This window comes from Rousettus aegyptiacus, unplaced genomic scaffold, assembly GCF_014176215.1.
Source record: "Rousettus aegyptiacus isolate mRouAeg1 unplaced genomic scaffold, mRouAeg1.p scaffold_m13_p_10, whole genome shotgun sequence".
Taxonomy (NCBI): Eukaryota; Metazoa; Chordata; class Mammalia; order Chiroptera; family Pteropodidae; genus Rousettus; species Rousettus aegyptiacus.
The window spans coordinates 16482887-16501709 of NW_023416285.1; the positions used below are offsets into that span (position 1 = coordinate 16482887).

The 18823-nt window shown below is 33.1% G+C and overlaps 1 long non-coding RNA gene across 1 annotated transcript in view; it reads left to right on the forward strand.

Moving 5' to 3' along the window:
* LOC107504003 overlaps positions 1–17314 on the forward strand; it is a 147827-nt gene extending 130513 nt beyond the window's left edge. The window contains exons 2-3 of the long non-coding RNA XR_001595345.2: positions 6740–6826; positions 17176–17314. This is a non-coding gene — a long non-coding RNA (uncharacterized LOC107504003). The remainder of the gene's footprint in view (positions 1–6739; positions 6827–17175) is intronic.
* Positions 17315–18823: the final 1509 nt, after the last annotated feature.

Consider the following 18823-nt stretch of genomic DNA (forward strand, 5'->3'; position numbering starts at 1 on the left):
CCAACATTTGAAGACTTACCTGAGCAACAACTAGCAGCATCCTTCTCCCCGTCATTGATTGCCTTAATGTCTGGAAGTTTTCAATAAGTAACAGGGCATTTATCCATGCAAAATCCAAATTATAACTCTAACTAAAAGTGACACAGGTTTTTGAAAGACAACAAAGCGGTCTTTAATTGACTTGAATATTCTGACATAATTCTCTTTATTGTTTTCTGTGACTTTGATAAATCTGCATCTGCAATAGTTTTAAAGCATGCTGCTCAGTATGAAGTCTGAAGACCAACACCGGCATCACTTGGATTTGATAATGGTGCAGAATCTCAAGTACCACCCATGACCTGTCGAATAAGAATCTTCATTTTTAAGAAGATATCTAGATGAGTTGTAAGCACATGAAAATTGCAAAACACTTTTTTATAAAATATTGTTGGTATAATGTAATCCATGGCTTCCAGGACCTCAAGCCAACCTTCAATTTATGAAATGCTGTGGTTCTTGGTTGTCAATTTTTATTCCTTAGATAAATATCATTGAGTAATTGTCATATGCGAGCATCCTTCTAGGTCCTGCAAATACATCAGTGCTAGATATAAGAAAAATCATTGGCTCTTATAAACTTACATTCTAAGTAGAAAAGAATTACTAAATACACAACAAAGTAAAATATTTAGAATGTTAGGTAGTAACAAAAATATGAATAAAATAACAAAAAAGAGAGAAGGAGGTGGTGGGTGCAGATTTAGGATGGCTAAAGAAGTTCATACTTAAAGGCTAACATTTTAATAAATTCCTATAGAAAGTGAGGGAGCAAGCTAAATGGATATTTGGTAGGGAAAAAGTAAACAATTTAATTTTGTGATGAGATCGTTTTTATATGAAGCCTGGAATGCATGATTAGTTCTACTTCCAAGGGTAGAGAAAAACATAAAGTAAACATAAGGGGAAATTACTATTTGTTGAGTGACTGTTGCAGTTATTGTGTTAGCTAGTGTGTATATATGTGTGTGTGTATGTATACATACATATATATATAATCATCATATAATATATATGTATAATCTACTTTAGTTATCATAACAACTTTACCCAATAAACATTATTATCTTGAAGAAAATTAGTCTCAGAAAAGTTGAATAATTTGCAAAGGTTTGTGCAGCTTGAAATAGATGAATAAAGATTTAAATGCCAAGTTCATCTGTCTCAAAAGCCTGTGTTATTTCCTCTACTTCTCTCTCTGTGGCCCCCTCATAACCAGGATCAGACCGAACTTTGGGGCAAACAGAAAGCCAGTTTATAATAAATTGAAAAGTCTGATTATAAAACTGAGTCAAAAAAAATTCTTACTGGCTTTGATTTTTTTCAGAGCATATGAAGGAAGATGAATGAATGTCCTAAACATAATACTGTTTATATTATTTTTAATGAACGAATGTTAGCATTTTGGTGAAAGAAGAATCAACAGTGAGATAATTTTTTTCCTCAAAACCTTATGTTGCTTCTCCAACCCCAGTTGTTTTAGATTCATTAATTTGCTTTTGGGGCTCAGGTATCCATTGTATAATCAAAAGTTCCATAAGCAATTCTGATGCATGATAATATCTAACAATCACTGGAGTAAACTTTTAAAGGACCTGATCAAAATCGCCCAAAAGCAATTTCACCTTAGGGGAAATTAACTTACAGAAGATTAGTTGGGATTCTAGCTCACAATCTTTTCTTTTAAGGACAATACATCTACCAATAAATAAGCTAAATTACCTTTGTAAACTCTTTATCAGCTCTGACCTAGGTAGTGTGCAATTTCCTTTGCAGTGTGTTTTCAGATAGTCGGTGCTGATTTGATAGTATCAATCTTACAAATTGTATTCACCACATGTTATTTATAAGGATATGTGATGTGACCAAGGAATAAGAAGAATTAGTCTGCCCATTGGAAACAGAATATTACAAACTCTATTTGGTAAAGTTTAAATGTATCAGGTATATATTTGTTCTGTTCAATTTCCTGAAGTGTTTACCCATCTTAATTTTAAAAAATCTGCATGACACGATTTGGATTTTATAGATACCTCTATCATTTTAGATTGTTTTTGAACTTTTAACTCCCAGTTCTCAGAGAAAAATCTACTTTAATGTAAATTCTTTTTGTAACTGACAACTTGACAAGAAATATCAGAATTGTGAAAATTTGAGGATATTGTCACAAGACTATCTTTGAAACCAGACAAACAATTGTGATATTATAAAGAAGGTCACTTACTGTGATTTTAGGAATTAAAACTTATCCAAGAGTATACAGTCCCACCATGTATAGTGAAAGCAATTTATTGCTGCTTTTCAGTATTGGAAAAGAAAAAGTTCATGCTGTCATTGATTGACCTTTAAAAAGAAAAATGTAGCTGGCTTATGGGTAATAAGAAAGCAAGATTTTTTTGTTGTTGTTACCTTTACAAGTAGACTTTCTGCATTTGGGTCCATTGTATGGGTTTTCCACACTTTTATTATACTGTGATTGGATAAACTAATCATTGTCAAGTCATATTACCATAATGAATATGCAGCTCTTTTGTTGCAATATTTTTAGGCTGAAAATCTTGCAAATACAAAATTAAAAAATAGTAAGACATTTTTTAAAATTTTTGTCTTTATAATTTCCTCATTTGATAAATATAAAAGATATAATAATTTTTATTTGTTTTGGTAAAAAACTAAAACCTCATTTTAAAAGAGTAGTACTGTTGACTGTCTTTGTGGCTTTTAGTCAATCTCTCCACTTCAGTAGAAAATATGATTATGTAGCATGAAGACAGTGATTAATACAAAAGTTTACATGATAAACGATCACAGTCATGGTCATTTTCTGCAATTGAATAAGGAATGATTGTCTTGGAACTATGACATTCTTTCTATTCAAAATTATCATCGTATGTCTTCCCTCTTTTATCTTCATTTTCAGATTCACATCTTTTTGTCATATCATATATTTTATGTAATGCTAAATAATAAAAAGTAGTTCATTGTGCCATGTTACCTTACATTGTTTTTTTAAGTCAAATTTAACTTGAATTTTACCTGGTTAGATGAAATTAACATATTTTTATATCCATATATTCCATAAATTACCTGATTTCAGTAACAGAATTTATTTATTGAACATCAATTTTACTTATTAAATTGGTTTTCTTTCCTTTGGCTCTGTTAGTTCAATTTGATTTTCTAAATTTAGGGTGCTTGGGTTTTACTGAGCTCGTAACACAAAGAAGATGGCATTTAAAAATATATGCCTCGTAAAAATAAAAACCTGGTTTCTAACACATTTGCATAAAACAATAAAATAAATGTTTCAATTTGTTAAAACACATCGAATTTTGTTTCATTTTTTAAATTAAGATTTAGTAATTATACTTTTAATTTATGTCAGTTGTTACAGAATATAATGCTAGACTCTTTCTCAAAAGGTCTCTTAGCTTTAAGTTTTAAGAATTGAAGAAAGCTTGAGTTAATTCTCCTGAAATCAATGTCATTTCTTATTTTGAAAACTGAAGGTAGCATCTTCCTCTAAGGCCTCAAGGATTTTGCATTCTGTAGTATGATGTGATTTTAGTTTTTATTTCTCTTTTTAAGTTGTGAAAATCTATGTTATTTGCCAGCTATAGAGCCAGCTTCTGTTATTAACCAACATTCAATGACCTGAACCTCCAAAAAACAGAGGCCCCAAAATTTTATCTCAGCCAAAATAGTCTTCTATAACAGGGAACTCTTCTTGCTCATTTTAATCAAACATCCTTATAGAGATCAAATGCAACCTTTTAGCATTCAAGAGGCCAAGACCTAATCATAGGAAGCATCTGTGTTGTGCAAACCTTAATTTAAAAAGCCACATAAAAGAACATCTTTTGTCTTGCCTAAGTGATTATGTATGGCATTCTGCCCTTAGCACCCCCAGGCAAGGAATCACTTGGGCATGCTTTTTTCTTATTTGCCTTTGGTTTACCTTCCATATTATTAAAAGAGAGCTGGTAGAAATGAATTTGTACAGGCACGGCTGTCCTGATATCCTCCTTGTTTTCCAATCTTTCTACAGGTTATCTGTGAGAGATGGATAAAAAGAGCCTATTTGAGGCCAGAGGAATTTGAAATTTGAGACTTTAGGAAAATTTTCAAAGATACATGCTCTCCACACACGAATTTCAAAAGACTGACATCTAAGCACATCTTGATCAGAGAAGTCCAAATTATACTATTTGCAGTAACAAATCTTTTCTGATATTTCACTGTCTTATCATAATAAAAACACATCTCTTCTTTAATACATCATAACACAGGAGGAAGGGTTACCAAGAGGGTTAGGGCTCTGTCCTATACAGGACTAAATCTTTTCCATCTTGTGCCCTTCCCTATAAAATGTCTTTTAGTGTCCTCCCCATTCAGTCAACAGATGGAAAAAGAAAACCAGAATTCTGGAACGAAAGTTTTTATGGGACAGTCCTGGAAGGACTCCTATCAGGTTCACTTATACATTGTATTGCCCGCTGACAAAAACTTAGTCACATGATCATACCTAGAGAGCGCTAGAGACCATGCATTTTTGTCCAGCAGCCAGGTCGGGTGTAAGGACCGTTACTGATGGGCACCGGCAACCTCTACCGCGGGGTTTATAGATGAGTTTTCTCCTTGTCAGATACACTTATATATTAGTGTCAATCTTTCCTCTCTGACTCACTTCGGTTTTAATAGGGCTCTTGTGTACTACCAAAAACAAGTTTAAGGACTTTAATCTTTTCTATTGTTTTTACTAAGCCATTGCTATTATTTGGAAAGTTGTAAACTAGTTTCTTAATTTTAACCTAAAATTCAACTCTTTAAGCTAGAAAATTCATTAGAATTTTCACCTTCCATTCCCTACCCCCCTATATTTTTCTATGAGATAAATTATAAGAGAAAAGGAAGAAGCAAAATAGGGGTTTCTACTTAAAACATTTCAAAATTTTTTTTTATTATTCTTTTTTTTTTTAGGCGAGTCAACTCTTGGTTGACCTCATAGATTGCAAGGACGTTGTCAGCTTACAATCCTTTACTTTTTTATTTTTTAGTTTTTAGTTTTTATGCCTACAGCACCTGATCTTCCTACGTAAAATGTTTCTTAATGAAGATTGCCCTAATGGGGTACAGTCTCCTAATATGAAACTTGGAGATTTATTAGGAAGACATGAAGAGGAATTATTTTTTCCTTATTGTTCTGTACTAATTTCAGTTAATAATCTTACTTAGGTATATTTAGAAACAAGGTCTGGTGAGGGGATCACATCAGTTATAAAAATAAAGTACAAGTGAAAAGTTAATTACTATGCAATAATTCAATAACCACAACAACCAAGATGTTTTAAAGGTTTCCTGTGTTGTTAAATGTTTAATATTAGTGTTTATATCTTTATGAAATTATTGGTTTAACAGGGCAGAGAAACTTGATGAAAAAAATAATAACCTGATTACTTGTATCAACATACTGAGTACAGTTTACTAGATGAGATATGTTACCTAGCGGCTATATCTATTAACTCAATATTTGAGTGGCTGTAGATACTCGACAATATTTATTAAACTAAATTGAGCTTCATATCTCTTACTTTGGTTATGTCAAGCATTCTTGGAATACTCAAAGGCACTTAATTTATCAAGAAAATCTCTTTGTGAGGATTATAGCAGTTTAAACTGCTATAAGTACCATTTTTATTAAATCTACACAATTATTAATAGTAAAATTTCATAAAGACTTATTCATAAAGACTTATTTGCAGAAGGAAATAAAAATAAATGAAGCCAACGGGCTGTGCAGCATTAAAATGAAGACAATTAGATTAGCTTTAATAGTTACCTAGATAAATGGTTCGTTATTGAGGGAAAAAAATTTTGGACCAAATTACTTAAAGTTTTTTTTTTTAAATAAAAATAAAAATGATTTAACTTTATAAAACTATGTGTTTTTCAGCAGTGTTTCTAGAAAGCTACTCAAGTTCGTCAGGTTGGTCACGGTGATTATTTGAGAATTTTAAAGGTCTCTTAGCCTCTTAAGTACAAGAAATCCAAAGAAAAATAAGATGAATGTTGCAATGTTTATAGGTAGGGCATTCTCAGCCTTTTTACAAATATCTTCATTCCCTTTTCAGGTAAAAATATGAAATTTAAATCATGTGTTGCATTTTAAAAAATTAATCAGATGCTAAACTATATCAAGTACATGCAATTTACCTAATAAAGATGTAGTAGAGAACAACACATCATCTGATCTCGTATATATGGGTTTTACAATCCAATGTTTGTGCAAAAAGAAACTAATTTCAAGGTGTCATGGAGAAAAAAATATATCTGAAATATGTTCAAAATATCCAAATATAAAATTCAGGCAACATGAAGAGGAAACCTAACAGTTGCAAGGGAGCGTATCTCAATTATTGCTTATGTAGTACACTGAATACTCACAGCCTTACCCTGTATTTCCGTCATTGGTACTATAACAGAATTCATCTGGGTACATCTTGAAATACCTCACTTCAATCTAAAACACAGTTTACTTCCTTCAGTCGTAGGACTTTTCGTGTGCTACAGGGGTGGTCCTCAATGGAAAATGACTTAGATGTCAGCATAGGTAACGTGAAAGTGTAGCTCCGTGGGGAGTAACTGTGATTAAGGAGACATGAGGAACAAAAGATCGATGTTTTTTTCTTTCTCTCCCTAGATGGTTTGTCCTAAATCACATCTCTTAGGCTTCTCAGAGCTTCCCAAGGGATTATATACCCAGAGGTGAAAGCAATTGACCAACCAGGTAGGTACCATCTATACATCCTGGTTCCTGAAAAAGGGTGAATCCAATTAATATTTGCTTTCATTAATGGGGAAAAAACACACATTTATGAAAATGGGAAATTGGAGGTAGCAATTATACTTTCATTTGTCTGATAGACACCAAATCATTAATTTACATTCAAGGGCTAGATAGTTGACCTGTATAATGTGATTTGCCAAATACCTTATAAAGAAAAAACTGCCAATTTCCTAAACCATTCATCTTTCTAACATCTTTCTTCACTAAAAGGGCAAAGAGAAACGTTTATCCCAAACTGTTTTACTGCAGTTATTAGAGTATGCATCTTATGCAACTTGTTTTTTATGTGAATTTGAAGGTCCCAACTTTGACAAGAACTGTACATTCCAAAAATGAAGGGGATCATATGTAATTGAAATAACTGACTTACCACCCTTGTTTTAAAAACAAAGCCTTTACTAAGTATATGTAGTTGTATAGCTTTAGTTCAGCCCTTCCCCCAAGACTTGGGTGAAGTCTTTTATTTGGAAGGCTATTCCATGTGCTTTGCTGATAGAGTGTTTCATTCAGAAATATACTGAGTGCCTTCCGGAAGCATCCAATTGAAAGGTGAAAGTCTGGAAAATTATCCAACAGTTTTCATCTGTTAACATTGTAGAGCTGTCCCCGCATTTCTGGGCTGAAATTTCACCAGGGTCCCGAGCTCCCAGAGCCTTGGGGAAGGTCCTGGGGCGCATGGGAAAAAACTCACAGATATACTTCGGTTTGATACTGATAGCCAAAGTGAATCAGTACATTTTGGCACAGCTTAGTTAAAAGTAGAGATTGATCAAAGGGATGTGACATCGGTACCTGAAACACCTGTGACAGCAATTTTCTGTAGAACAGACATAACTCTAGGTGCTTGAGATGCTTCGGTGACTAATGCAAACAAAAATCGTGGCCCCTGTTGAACTTCTAGTCTGATAATACTAAAATGTTCAAGTTGAGTTAGGTGAAGACTTAGTTAAACACAGCCTTTTATTATTTGATTGAGATTTCGAATTGTGAATAATTTGCAACATTTTATAATAAACCTTTCACTGAAAAGCATTTACCTCTGTTATGACAGTGTTTTCCTTCTGGGAAACACAGGAAATTACGCTTATATTCAGTGATAAGAAATAACAGTGCTAAGATATTACTGTTAAGTTATTTTAAAATATCTTCATAATCAAGACACATGTTTATGCTGATATGTGTATTTATTGAAAACAGTCAAAATTTTTCCATATATAATATTAATAGTACCTTTCCTGAACTAAAAAATAGAATAGTACATTTAGAATTATTTCCTTTGAAGGCACTTTTGTTTTATTGTTTCATGAGAAATGCTGTAATTGGCAGCACTTATGATTTGCCAAATAACTGAAAAAGAGAAAACTGTAAAATAATGCTACATTTATCATCTTAATTTGTCCCCATTTTTTACATATTTTAAACTTCATAAAATGATTATCATGTTGAAGTATTTTTCATGATTGAAAAATAATAGTGCTGTTTCAGATACTCAAGGCAATTATAAGATCCACCATGAAAGTAGAATGTTTTTAAAATTAATTGAAATGTGGACTTTTAAAATTTTTTTCGATAAAGGTATTTCAATAAGCAATCTATGGTCTACCTTGTATCTAGTTTTCTTATTCCAATATGTTTAAAGGCATTTTTTGACCAGCTTGGTAATTTGCTAGTGCAAGTATCTAGAAAGTATTATAATACTGAAATAAGATTTAGGTTAGTTACTGTCCACTGAGAGCCTCTCAAAGTAGCCATAAAATTAAAATTAAAAAAAAATACATATTTATTTGAAAAGAGTACATGAGATCTTGAACTATTGATAATATTCAATTTACTCTTGGAAGAAGCATTTCCTACTTCAGTTGTACAGAAAGAAAGAGATCTCTACTTATAATATTAGGATTAATTTCACTGTTTACTGTGGTGGCAATATTTTACAGGAAAAGCCACAACAGTAACTTCCATGCATATGTTTTTCTACATTGTGACTGTGCTATTTCTGCCTAGAAAATAACTCTTTGCCCATAAAATCTGAGTGAGTTCAGAGGCTGGAAACTGAGTAGCAATGGAGTTTTTCCTTTCTTTGATTAGACACAGATTTTGGAGTCCTGAGCTACTATATAAGAAGCCCTACTACCTACCCTACGACCACCATGAGGAGAGAACACATGGAGAAGAACTATATATTTATACCTAAAATCCCTTAGAATACTTTAATCCAGAAAAGCATAGTTTCTGTGTACACAAAACTAAGGAAAAAAAATATTTACATATATATGTAAAATAGATATTTAAAAGATAGTATAAGCTACAGATGAGTAATGTATCTTCCTTCCTCATTAGCCAGAAAGATGTGCAAATTGTCTATCAGTACATTGGCCTCAATAATAGAAAAGTTTTATATAGATAAATCCATGTTTGAGTCTGTAAATCAATACATAAAAACTATAAATGTTTCCATGATTCATTCTGTGGTAATGTCTCAAGCCATTGCTGGATGGTTTAATTTTACTTTTTCAACTACCACGGGAATATTTAAAAGTGTAGTTACCAAAATTACCATAAAAAAGAAATATAACAAAACATTAAGAAAGGAGATTCACGATATATAAAGTAAGTTCATTGGGCAAAATCTATTTATCTTATATGAAGATGACAATGTTTGAGTCTTTCTCTTGATTGTTCACAAGGACCTTGATAATACACTAACTTCTACATTCTCCCTTTTAAATTGTCCAGAGCTCCATTTTCCGTGTAATTTGGTGCTGGGCTAGAGATTTTCTGAGATGTAAATCTTAAGTAAAAAACAAAAGTTTTAAAATCCCTGTTCATTAGAGCCCAGTCTTTTATTTCCCAATTTTAAGAAGTTCATAAGCTACCTATTAGCTTTATTGGTTATTCTTTGCTTTGTACAAAACTCAGTAGTTTAAAACAAAACCATATATTTTGCTCATGATTCTATGCGTCAGCTGATGGTTTTGCTGATATCAGTAAATCTCTGCTGTCGTCACCTGGGTTTGCTCACGTATTTCCAGTCAGTTGAGGGCTGGGGCGGTCTCTCTTGTCTGGAACTATGGAGAGATTACATGTCTATCATTCTTCTTTAGGCTAACCTGGACTTATTCATAAGGAGATCACAGCATTCTAAGGCCTAGTTTACAACTGGCAAGTGTCTTTTGCTACTTTATACAAATCAAAGCAAGTCGCAAAACCAGTCCATATTCAATAAATGGAACAATGAACTTTATCAGTCAATGGGAGGGGCTTCAAAGTTATGTCACAAGTGAGCACAAATACAGGTTGGGAAATACTTGTTTCATTTTGCAAGTATTTATTATAGGAATCTAGTAACCACCCAGTCACATATTACCAAGATAGAGAAAGAAAATAATCACTTTCTTAGTCATCTCTTTGCCTCCAGACCCAATGTATATTTATTATTCTCACCAGATTTACTTTCATACATACTGTGATATTAGTAATGATACCAAACAACACCAAAAATAACATCAGTTAGTATTTATTGAATATTTACTATCTACTAGTTGTACTAAATTATTTACTGATATTATTTAATTTATTCCCCTAAGCAATTGTATGAAACAAATACAATTATAACATAAAGTTATGAATGAATAATGGTGCATAATTATTATTATATACATAGTTATAAATGAGAGCTCCCTATTTATTTCAAAGTAAAATTAAGCCGTTGCATGTTAGCATATAAAGAACCTCACAGTCTTGGCATATTAAAATCCATTGGCTGCATCTTCTGTTCACCTCATTACAAAAACTCTGGCCTCCTGGCTCATCCCCAAGCAAACCAGGTATACTCCTGGGCACTGGGCATTCCACATACCTGAACAGTTCTACCAGATGGATGCATGGCTTCCTCCCTCGTCTTCCTAATTTTTTTTCACGTATAGTACATTCTTAATGAGGTCTACCCTGACTATCTCATTTACTATTTTGATTGATTCTTCTCCCTTCGTTCCTCTAACCTGTTCTGTTTTGTTCTCTTTATGACGTCACCTTCTAGCATATTATAAAATGTACTGCTAGAAGGGAATTTGGCAAACTGCATCCTATAGGCCATGTCCGGCCCAACTTCTGATTTTGTAAATAAAATTATATTGGAACACAATCATGCTCATAAAACTATGTATTTTCTAGGGCTGTTTTTGTGATAAAATGATAGAGTTGAGTATTTGCAACAGAAATGTAATACGCGAAAAGCTACTATGTGGCTCATTACAGAAAAATTTTTCCAACCCTTGTCATAATATAAGCTCCAATAGGTCAGGAAGGCATTCTTTGTTTATTGATGTATTCCCATGTCTAGAAAAACAAGTTAAGAATTTTTGAATAGCTGAATTCTCCAGCTTGTTTCTCTCTATTATATGTCCATACAGGAATCTGTTATAAATACACTGGGCCAAAATCAACATAATGTAGGAGGGAGAATTTTGAGGTAAACAACATATCACAGTTTGAAAATATTTTCTAGTATAGATTATATGACCATATAGAGACATTTGTGTATCCTTTCCACATTGGAGTTTACCATTGAGAGATTTTTTCTTATGCATATATTTTGATGTTTTTCCTCCTCAAAGTTATTATTCTTTAAAATTCAAATAAACACATCTCTTGTATTCAGTCTTTTCCAAATACTTTAGTCTAAAACATGTAATATTAATTTTTTTCTGTATCTCCTGGTAATTCCATTAAAAATATGACCATTTTGTTATATGCTAACTTATATTTTCCCCAATATAGACAATGCTTTGCCAAATTACTTAAAAAAAAAAAAAAAAACGGCTTTTTTAGTGAAGAGATTTTTATACTTTACTCTGTCTACAATGACTAATATTGAACTTTGAATTTACTAGTCATGCTACCAATGTTTGTTTTATCCCAGTATAAATTTAGTTCTGCTAAAAATAATTTTGGACCTGCTTAGTATCCATCTTCATATATAGAATAGTATGAGTATTATTTTCCTAAAAGTAGCCAAAAATATATTTTTTAATTATTAAAAATCCCTCAACAAAAGAAAATCTCAAGTTTGTGCCCCTATCTTCTTTTTTTATCCAAGATGCAAATATCACATCCCAGCCTTTGTCGTTCTACTTTATTTCAGACAACAGTAGAAAGCATTGACATGTGAGAGCTGGATGAAAGTTTTCATTTGAAAACCTCTCAACCTCAGAGAGATATTATTTCACATAATTAAAGGAATGAATTAAAGTAAGGATTTATCATATGAAATCAAGATTAGTTTTTAGCTTCACTGTAAGATTTATTATATTCATTCATTTTTTCAATAAGCATCTTAAAGGCCCATTTGTGCAGACTTTGTGGTGAGACCATGTAGATACAAAAGTAACTATTATCTGGTTCTTCCCATAAAGGAGCCCACAGATGTGGAGAGGTGGGCAGACACAGAAAGCTACCCATGAATTTACACTGACTTCTGGATTCAGATGTGTATTTTCAAGGTTTACATGAACTTGATTTAATCTATATAGGCAAATATTCTACAATTAAGCTTGTTCATTGTTTTCTTTGTTTGTTTACTCTTTATAACCATATGTGGGGATTAAATTTATATGGTTTTTAAATAAGTTTCCTGTAGTTTCATTAATTCCTAAACAAAAAATTCTAAAAGTTTATGAAAATTTCTATAAAAAATTCATAAATATCTCTTACTTTTAAGGCAATTCCTGACACTGCACAAATAGATTTAATGAATGAATGTATTTATATTGTCTTTTCCTTTTGTAATTGATTGGTTCAAGAAAATCCTTAAATAGCCTACGTTCTCCTGATAATATTCGACATTATCATTTGTCCCTGATATACTGTGTCATGACTAACTTTGCTTCATGTGATCTCATTATAGTCTTAGCAAAATTGTTATATATATATATATATATATATAGAGAGAGAGAGAGAGAGAGAGAGAGAGAGAGAGAGAGAGAGAGAGAGAGAGAGAGAGAGAGAGAGACTATGTGGCACCCATATAGTTTTGTTTTGAGTTACATACCATCTGTATATATTTTATCTTCTCAATTATATTTTAGACCCCATTATAACAAGGAACATGTATTACTTGTTTACTATCACCCATTAAAAAACTGTACTTTATTAAATTTTCAAAAACATTTTAAATAATTGATATTTTTAAAATTTTAGACTATAAAATGAGATTTAATTGTTTTGTTTTGGTTTGGTTTGGTTTTAATCTTCATATTAACAAGCCTTTTGTGCCCAATTCCCATTACAGAGAATTTAGAAATTTCTTCAGAATTATATACCTTAAGAGAAAAACTCTTTATCCTTCTTCTTAACACCTATATTGAGATCTCATTATTTCTGGTCTTCTACTAAAATTTTTAATACATAGTGATTGAATCTTTGTTGAACCGTTTTCTCTGCCTGGAAGTCACCTCTGTCAGATATCTTTGTCCTTCATGCTTTAATTTTTTGCAAATTCTGTTCAACAATCTTATCAAAGAAATTTCCTTGGATTATTCTATATAAAAAAGCAAACTAAGTACTGTCTATTCATTTATCATATCCTGTTACATTATTTTTTCAATATCCTTAATGCTCTCTGGAGATAATGTCTGCCTATTTATATCTATCTATCTATCATCATCTATCATTTATCATCAATCAATCAATCTATCGTCTATCTATCTGTCATCAGCTACTTGCCACTTCCATCCCAAGAATAATGGTTTCATGTAAAGATTTTTGTTTGTTTTTATCTCTGCTGTTTCTTTAGTTCATTGAATTGTACCTAACACATAGTAAGTATTCAATAAATGTGTCTTATTTATACCTTCAGTTGCATCTTTTTTTAAATAATGTTGAAAATATCTTAAATAGTGAAATGACTAATTGATGTATTAGTATTTTTTAAATATTCATGTGTTTGCTAGTTATTTCATCAATCCTAAGTGCAAGAATATGTGAATAAAGTGTTATTTTAATTCTATTAATTTTAAATTATAATTGTTATTTTTTATTTACAATCAATACTGAAAGTACAAGTATTCTAAATTTTTGCCCTACACATTCGTAGGTGACTTTAGCCAAATAATTAATCTAAATAACTATTAATTATGTTAGTATTTTATTTTCATAAGTTTCTATTAGATACCTGGAAGAAGTAATCTCATTTTATTCAAAGGATTATCAAGTCAAAATGTTGTTCTTTTCCTTTTTGTCCTAAACTGTCTAATTGCTGGCAGATTTAATTAATTGTAGAAAATTAATGAATTTATTGAAGATATCCATCATTAAATTAATTCTTAGAGTTTCAATATTTTTAAGGGTTCTGCAAGGACCCTCATTTTGGATTAAGAAAGATAAGTGCACCTGAGTACATGGTTGTCACCAACCCTTAAGATGATACTAGCCCTCCTCGGCCTTTTTTTTTTTTTTAAATAACAGTTTGGGGCTGTTTCAACATAGAGTAGAATGGAACAGACATATTTAATTGCCAACTAGTATTTTTTAAGTGTGTGTGTGTGTGTGTGTGTGTGTGTGTGTGTGTGTGTGTGTAGAGTTTTTTGGGGGTTTTTTTGTTTTGTTTTGTTTTTACCTGATGACAGAATATTCTTGAAAACTATCTACCTAACTATCTGGAAATTAGTTACATTCTAGGCGCTATGTAGACCATTGCTTTAATTATGACCATAAACTGATCGGCTCAGAATAGGCACTTGAGTATCATGGATGAGAACTAAGCTACGAGATGAGCATCTGACTCAAAGAATTATCTTGGGATAATCAGTTCTTTCTCTTGAAGATTTAAAACAGAAAGCACTGGGACTTTCGGAGAACGGTAGTAGATATTAAAACTGTAAGTTTCATTTATTAAGTGAATATTTTTGAATTACTACTATACGCCAAACTTTACATACTGAAAATATAGCAGTGAACAAAAATAAAACATAAATTCTTTGCATCATAAACTTTATATTATAATGAAGAAATAATGATTAACAGCTAGATAAGTACTACATATGTCAGATGGTGATAAGAAACACAGACATAAACTGAGCAGGAAGGGATTTTGATGTGGGGTATGAGGTATATGACCTAGGAGTTCTGGATTTCTCTTAAGTGTCGTATTTGCCTATAAAAAGAATCACTGTTTAGAAGTAGAAATGATCAGATATGCAATTGTATGCTGATTCATGGGCTGTGGCCAATAGTTTCACTACATGGTCAGAGGTATAGAAGAAACATGATTGAAAAATTAATTAAAAGGAAATTTTGCAAGTGGCATTTTGATACATCTCTCTGAGCAAAAGAGTGAAGATATTTGTGTCCCATGTGAATGATCACCAACGGGTAACCTCAGCAGAAGAGTATTTAATAATCAAGTAGATAGGACATTCCATTCCGTGGATGCCAGTTAACCCCTTTCCTAGCCACCTCTGTCATTGCTCATGGGCTCATGAACAAAGTAGCAGTGGTGGTAGGTTTGCTTACACATAGCAACGTGGACTTCTACTCACCAAGGGCAGCATGGCTATGGTCACTGCTAACTATTCAATTTGCCAGCTGCAGATGCCAAAACTAAGTCCCTGGCATGGCACTATTTCGTAGGGTTATCAGTCCGCTGTCTGGTAGTAGAATTACATTAGACCACTTCCATCATGGGAAAGACAGTGTTTTGTTCTTACTGAAACAGATGCTTTTTCTGAATGTGGATTTATCTTCTCTGCATGCAATGCTTTTGCCAACTCTGCAAATCTGTGGACTTACAGTATGACTTATTCACTGTGGCGGTATTCCATAGCTTTACTTCTGATAAAGGAACTCCTTTCACAGCAAATGAAATGCCGTGATAGGCCCATACTCATGGGCTTCACTATTCTTACCATGTTCCTCACCATCCTAAACTTGACAGAATGTTAGAATGGCTTTTTGAAGACTTCATTGTAGCACCACCGGTGACACTAACTGCAGTGCTGGGGCAAAGTTTTTTGGAAGACTTTGAAAGACTGTATATGACCATGTATGCTCTGATTCTGCCATTATTTCTCTCATAGCTAGGATTCACAGGGCTAGGAAGCAAAAGGTGGAAATGAAAGTGGTACTGCCCACTGTCACCCCTAGTGACTCACCAATCAAAATGTTTGCTTTCTATTTCCATGACTGTATGCTCTGCTGACCTAGAGGTCTTAGCTGCAAAAGGAAGAATGCTTCCTCTAGAGGGCATAATAATGATTCCATTCAACTGGAATCTAAGATGCTACCAGGACAATTTGGGTTCCTCATGTGTCTAAATCAACAGGCAAAGAAGGGAGTGACAGTGTTTGCTGTAGTGATTGACTGACTACTGAGGAAGAATTGGACTACCAGTAAACAGTGGAGGTAAGGAAGAATATGTCTGTGGTCCATTAGGGCATCTCAGTATTACCATGCCTCTTGACTAGGGTCAGTGAAAAATTCAGCCACCCAATCTAAGCAGGACTGCTAATGGCCTTGACCCTTTAGGAGTGAAAGTTTGGGTCACCTATCCAAGTAAAGATTCCATGAGTAGCTGAAGTGCTCACTGAAGGCAAAGGGAATACAGCATGTGTAGTAGAAATGAGCAAGTATGAATGCCAGCTATGATCATAGGACCAGTTACAGATATAAGGACTGTAATTATTTCCTCATTTTGTTATGAATATGTGCTTATATATGTGTATAGGAAATATCTTTGTTTTTTCCTCTTTTATTCTCTTATCATGCAATATAAGATGTATTGACTGTATATAATAGTATTTAAGTATTGTTAATTTTATAACATATTATTTAAGTTAAGAATAAATATCACTCAATATCACTCAAGGACTTTACCTTCTGTTCTGAGGAAGTGGGTAGTGATTTTCAGTTGTACTCAGGATAGTTGTATCATGTTAGGTAGAATTATGATCTTGTTATTTTCTTTATTTAGAGATGAAATGTGGTTCAAAGAGATGCATATGGATGCCAAGGTTACAAAGTATGCACTTATGATAGTTAATTTTATGTATTAATTTGACTAGACCATAGAGTTCCCATATATTTGGTCAAACATTATTCTGAGTATGTAAGGAAGTTTCTAGATGAAGTAGACATTTGAATTGATAGCCTGAGTGAAGCAGACTAGCCTTCCTAATGAGGGCATCCCTTAGCCAGACAGATGAACACCAAGGTAGAATGTAAAGGCTGCCTCTCCCTTGAATAAAGGGGAACTCTTCCCGTCTGACTGACCTGGAACTTTGATTTTTTTCCAGCCTTTTGGTTCAGAATGAAACGTTTACTATTCTTGGGTATCAATCCTGCCGGCCTTTGGACTGGAGTTTGCACAGTTGGTTCTCTTTGTTCTCATGTCTTTGGACTCAGATTGGAACTGCACATCACGCCTCCTGCATCTCTAGCTGACTGATTACAGATTCTGAGACTTCTCAGCCTTCATAATTACGTAAGCCATTTCCTCACTATAGAGCGTATTTATTCTGTTTCTCTAGAGAGTACTGACTAATACAACAGATATTGGAGATGAGGGTGGAAGCATTAGAGGGGAAGTGGGGGTGGTGGACTTACCAGAAGCACAAAGAGTTCTGAGATATTCACCTAATTTTTCAAGTGAAAATGTCGAGCCATGGAAGGGCAGGTTTACCCACAGCATGTGGAGTTACTGAGCACCTTCTGGGTTGTTGCCAGTGCAGGTGTGGGCACCTGGGCTGAGGGGAATCTTATCTGAAGCACATGTTGCTCTGAGGCATCCTTAAAATACCTTGATTGTCATGATCAACAGTGGGTTGGAAAGTTAAATAAGACATGTAAAAGGCAATTAAGCAAATGTGAGAAATTGTTATCATTAGGGACTATAAAGCAGGAACATATATTTTGTAGATTTTCTTGCCAGAGAGATTGCACCATTGTGGAAGAAAGTGAATAAGATTTGGAAAGTAAAGTGGAATGAAAACTATTACTGTTCCAGAAAAGGTTAAGCAGGGATGAGAGCTCTGGGAACACCAAACGCAACATTTTATCAGTAGTTTCCATCATCCTCAATTAATCACACCACTTTGTTGCCAAAAAGAGCTGAGATAAATAGCATCTGAAAATACCTGATTTTCAGAACATTGAATATTTTGTCACCTTTGTTCTAGCTCCTCCATATGTTTTGTAAGCATGTAATTCCCTATATTAAATCCTTTCCTGCCAGAAATTCACATAATTGATTCTAGTGTTTTGGCTGAACTTTGAGTAATATGTCAATGGATTCTAATTTAATGAATACAGAAAATCAAGCAGACATGAATAGTAAAACAGAAGAAATACCATGCTGACCCTAAGGAAAATAAAAACATTAACACCATTAACACTCTCTGTGTGTGTGTGTATAGCTTATAATAGCTTCTTTATAGTAGCTTTATAGTTTAAGTTGTTTTCTTTTATTATTCTACTGGTTGGCCAGGGCTGCCATAATAAACTACCACAGACTGGATAGCGTAATGGAAATAAATTTATTTTCTCATAGTTATGGAGACTAGAAGTCCAAAATGAAGGTGTAAGCAGGATCAGGTTCCGCTGAGGCCTCTTCCTTGACTTGTAGATGGCCATCTTCTTCCATGTTCTTTGAGCCTGTGTCCTAACCTCTTTTTTCTATAAGGATACCAGTCATATTGGATTGGAGACCACCCAAATGATCTTATTTTCACTTAATAACTTTTAAAGATTTAATCTCCAAATGCAGTCACATTCTGAGATACTGGGTGTTAGGACTTCAACATATACATTTTGGAAGGAAACAATTCATCCATAACAATTACTAAAACAATATTAACCTGGAATCTTAGAAATTACTCTAAAGACATGAAATATTAATTCTAATTGTGATATTTATAAAATTCTCACTAGATTCCATAACATGTG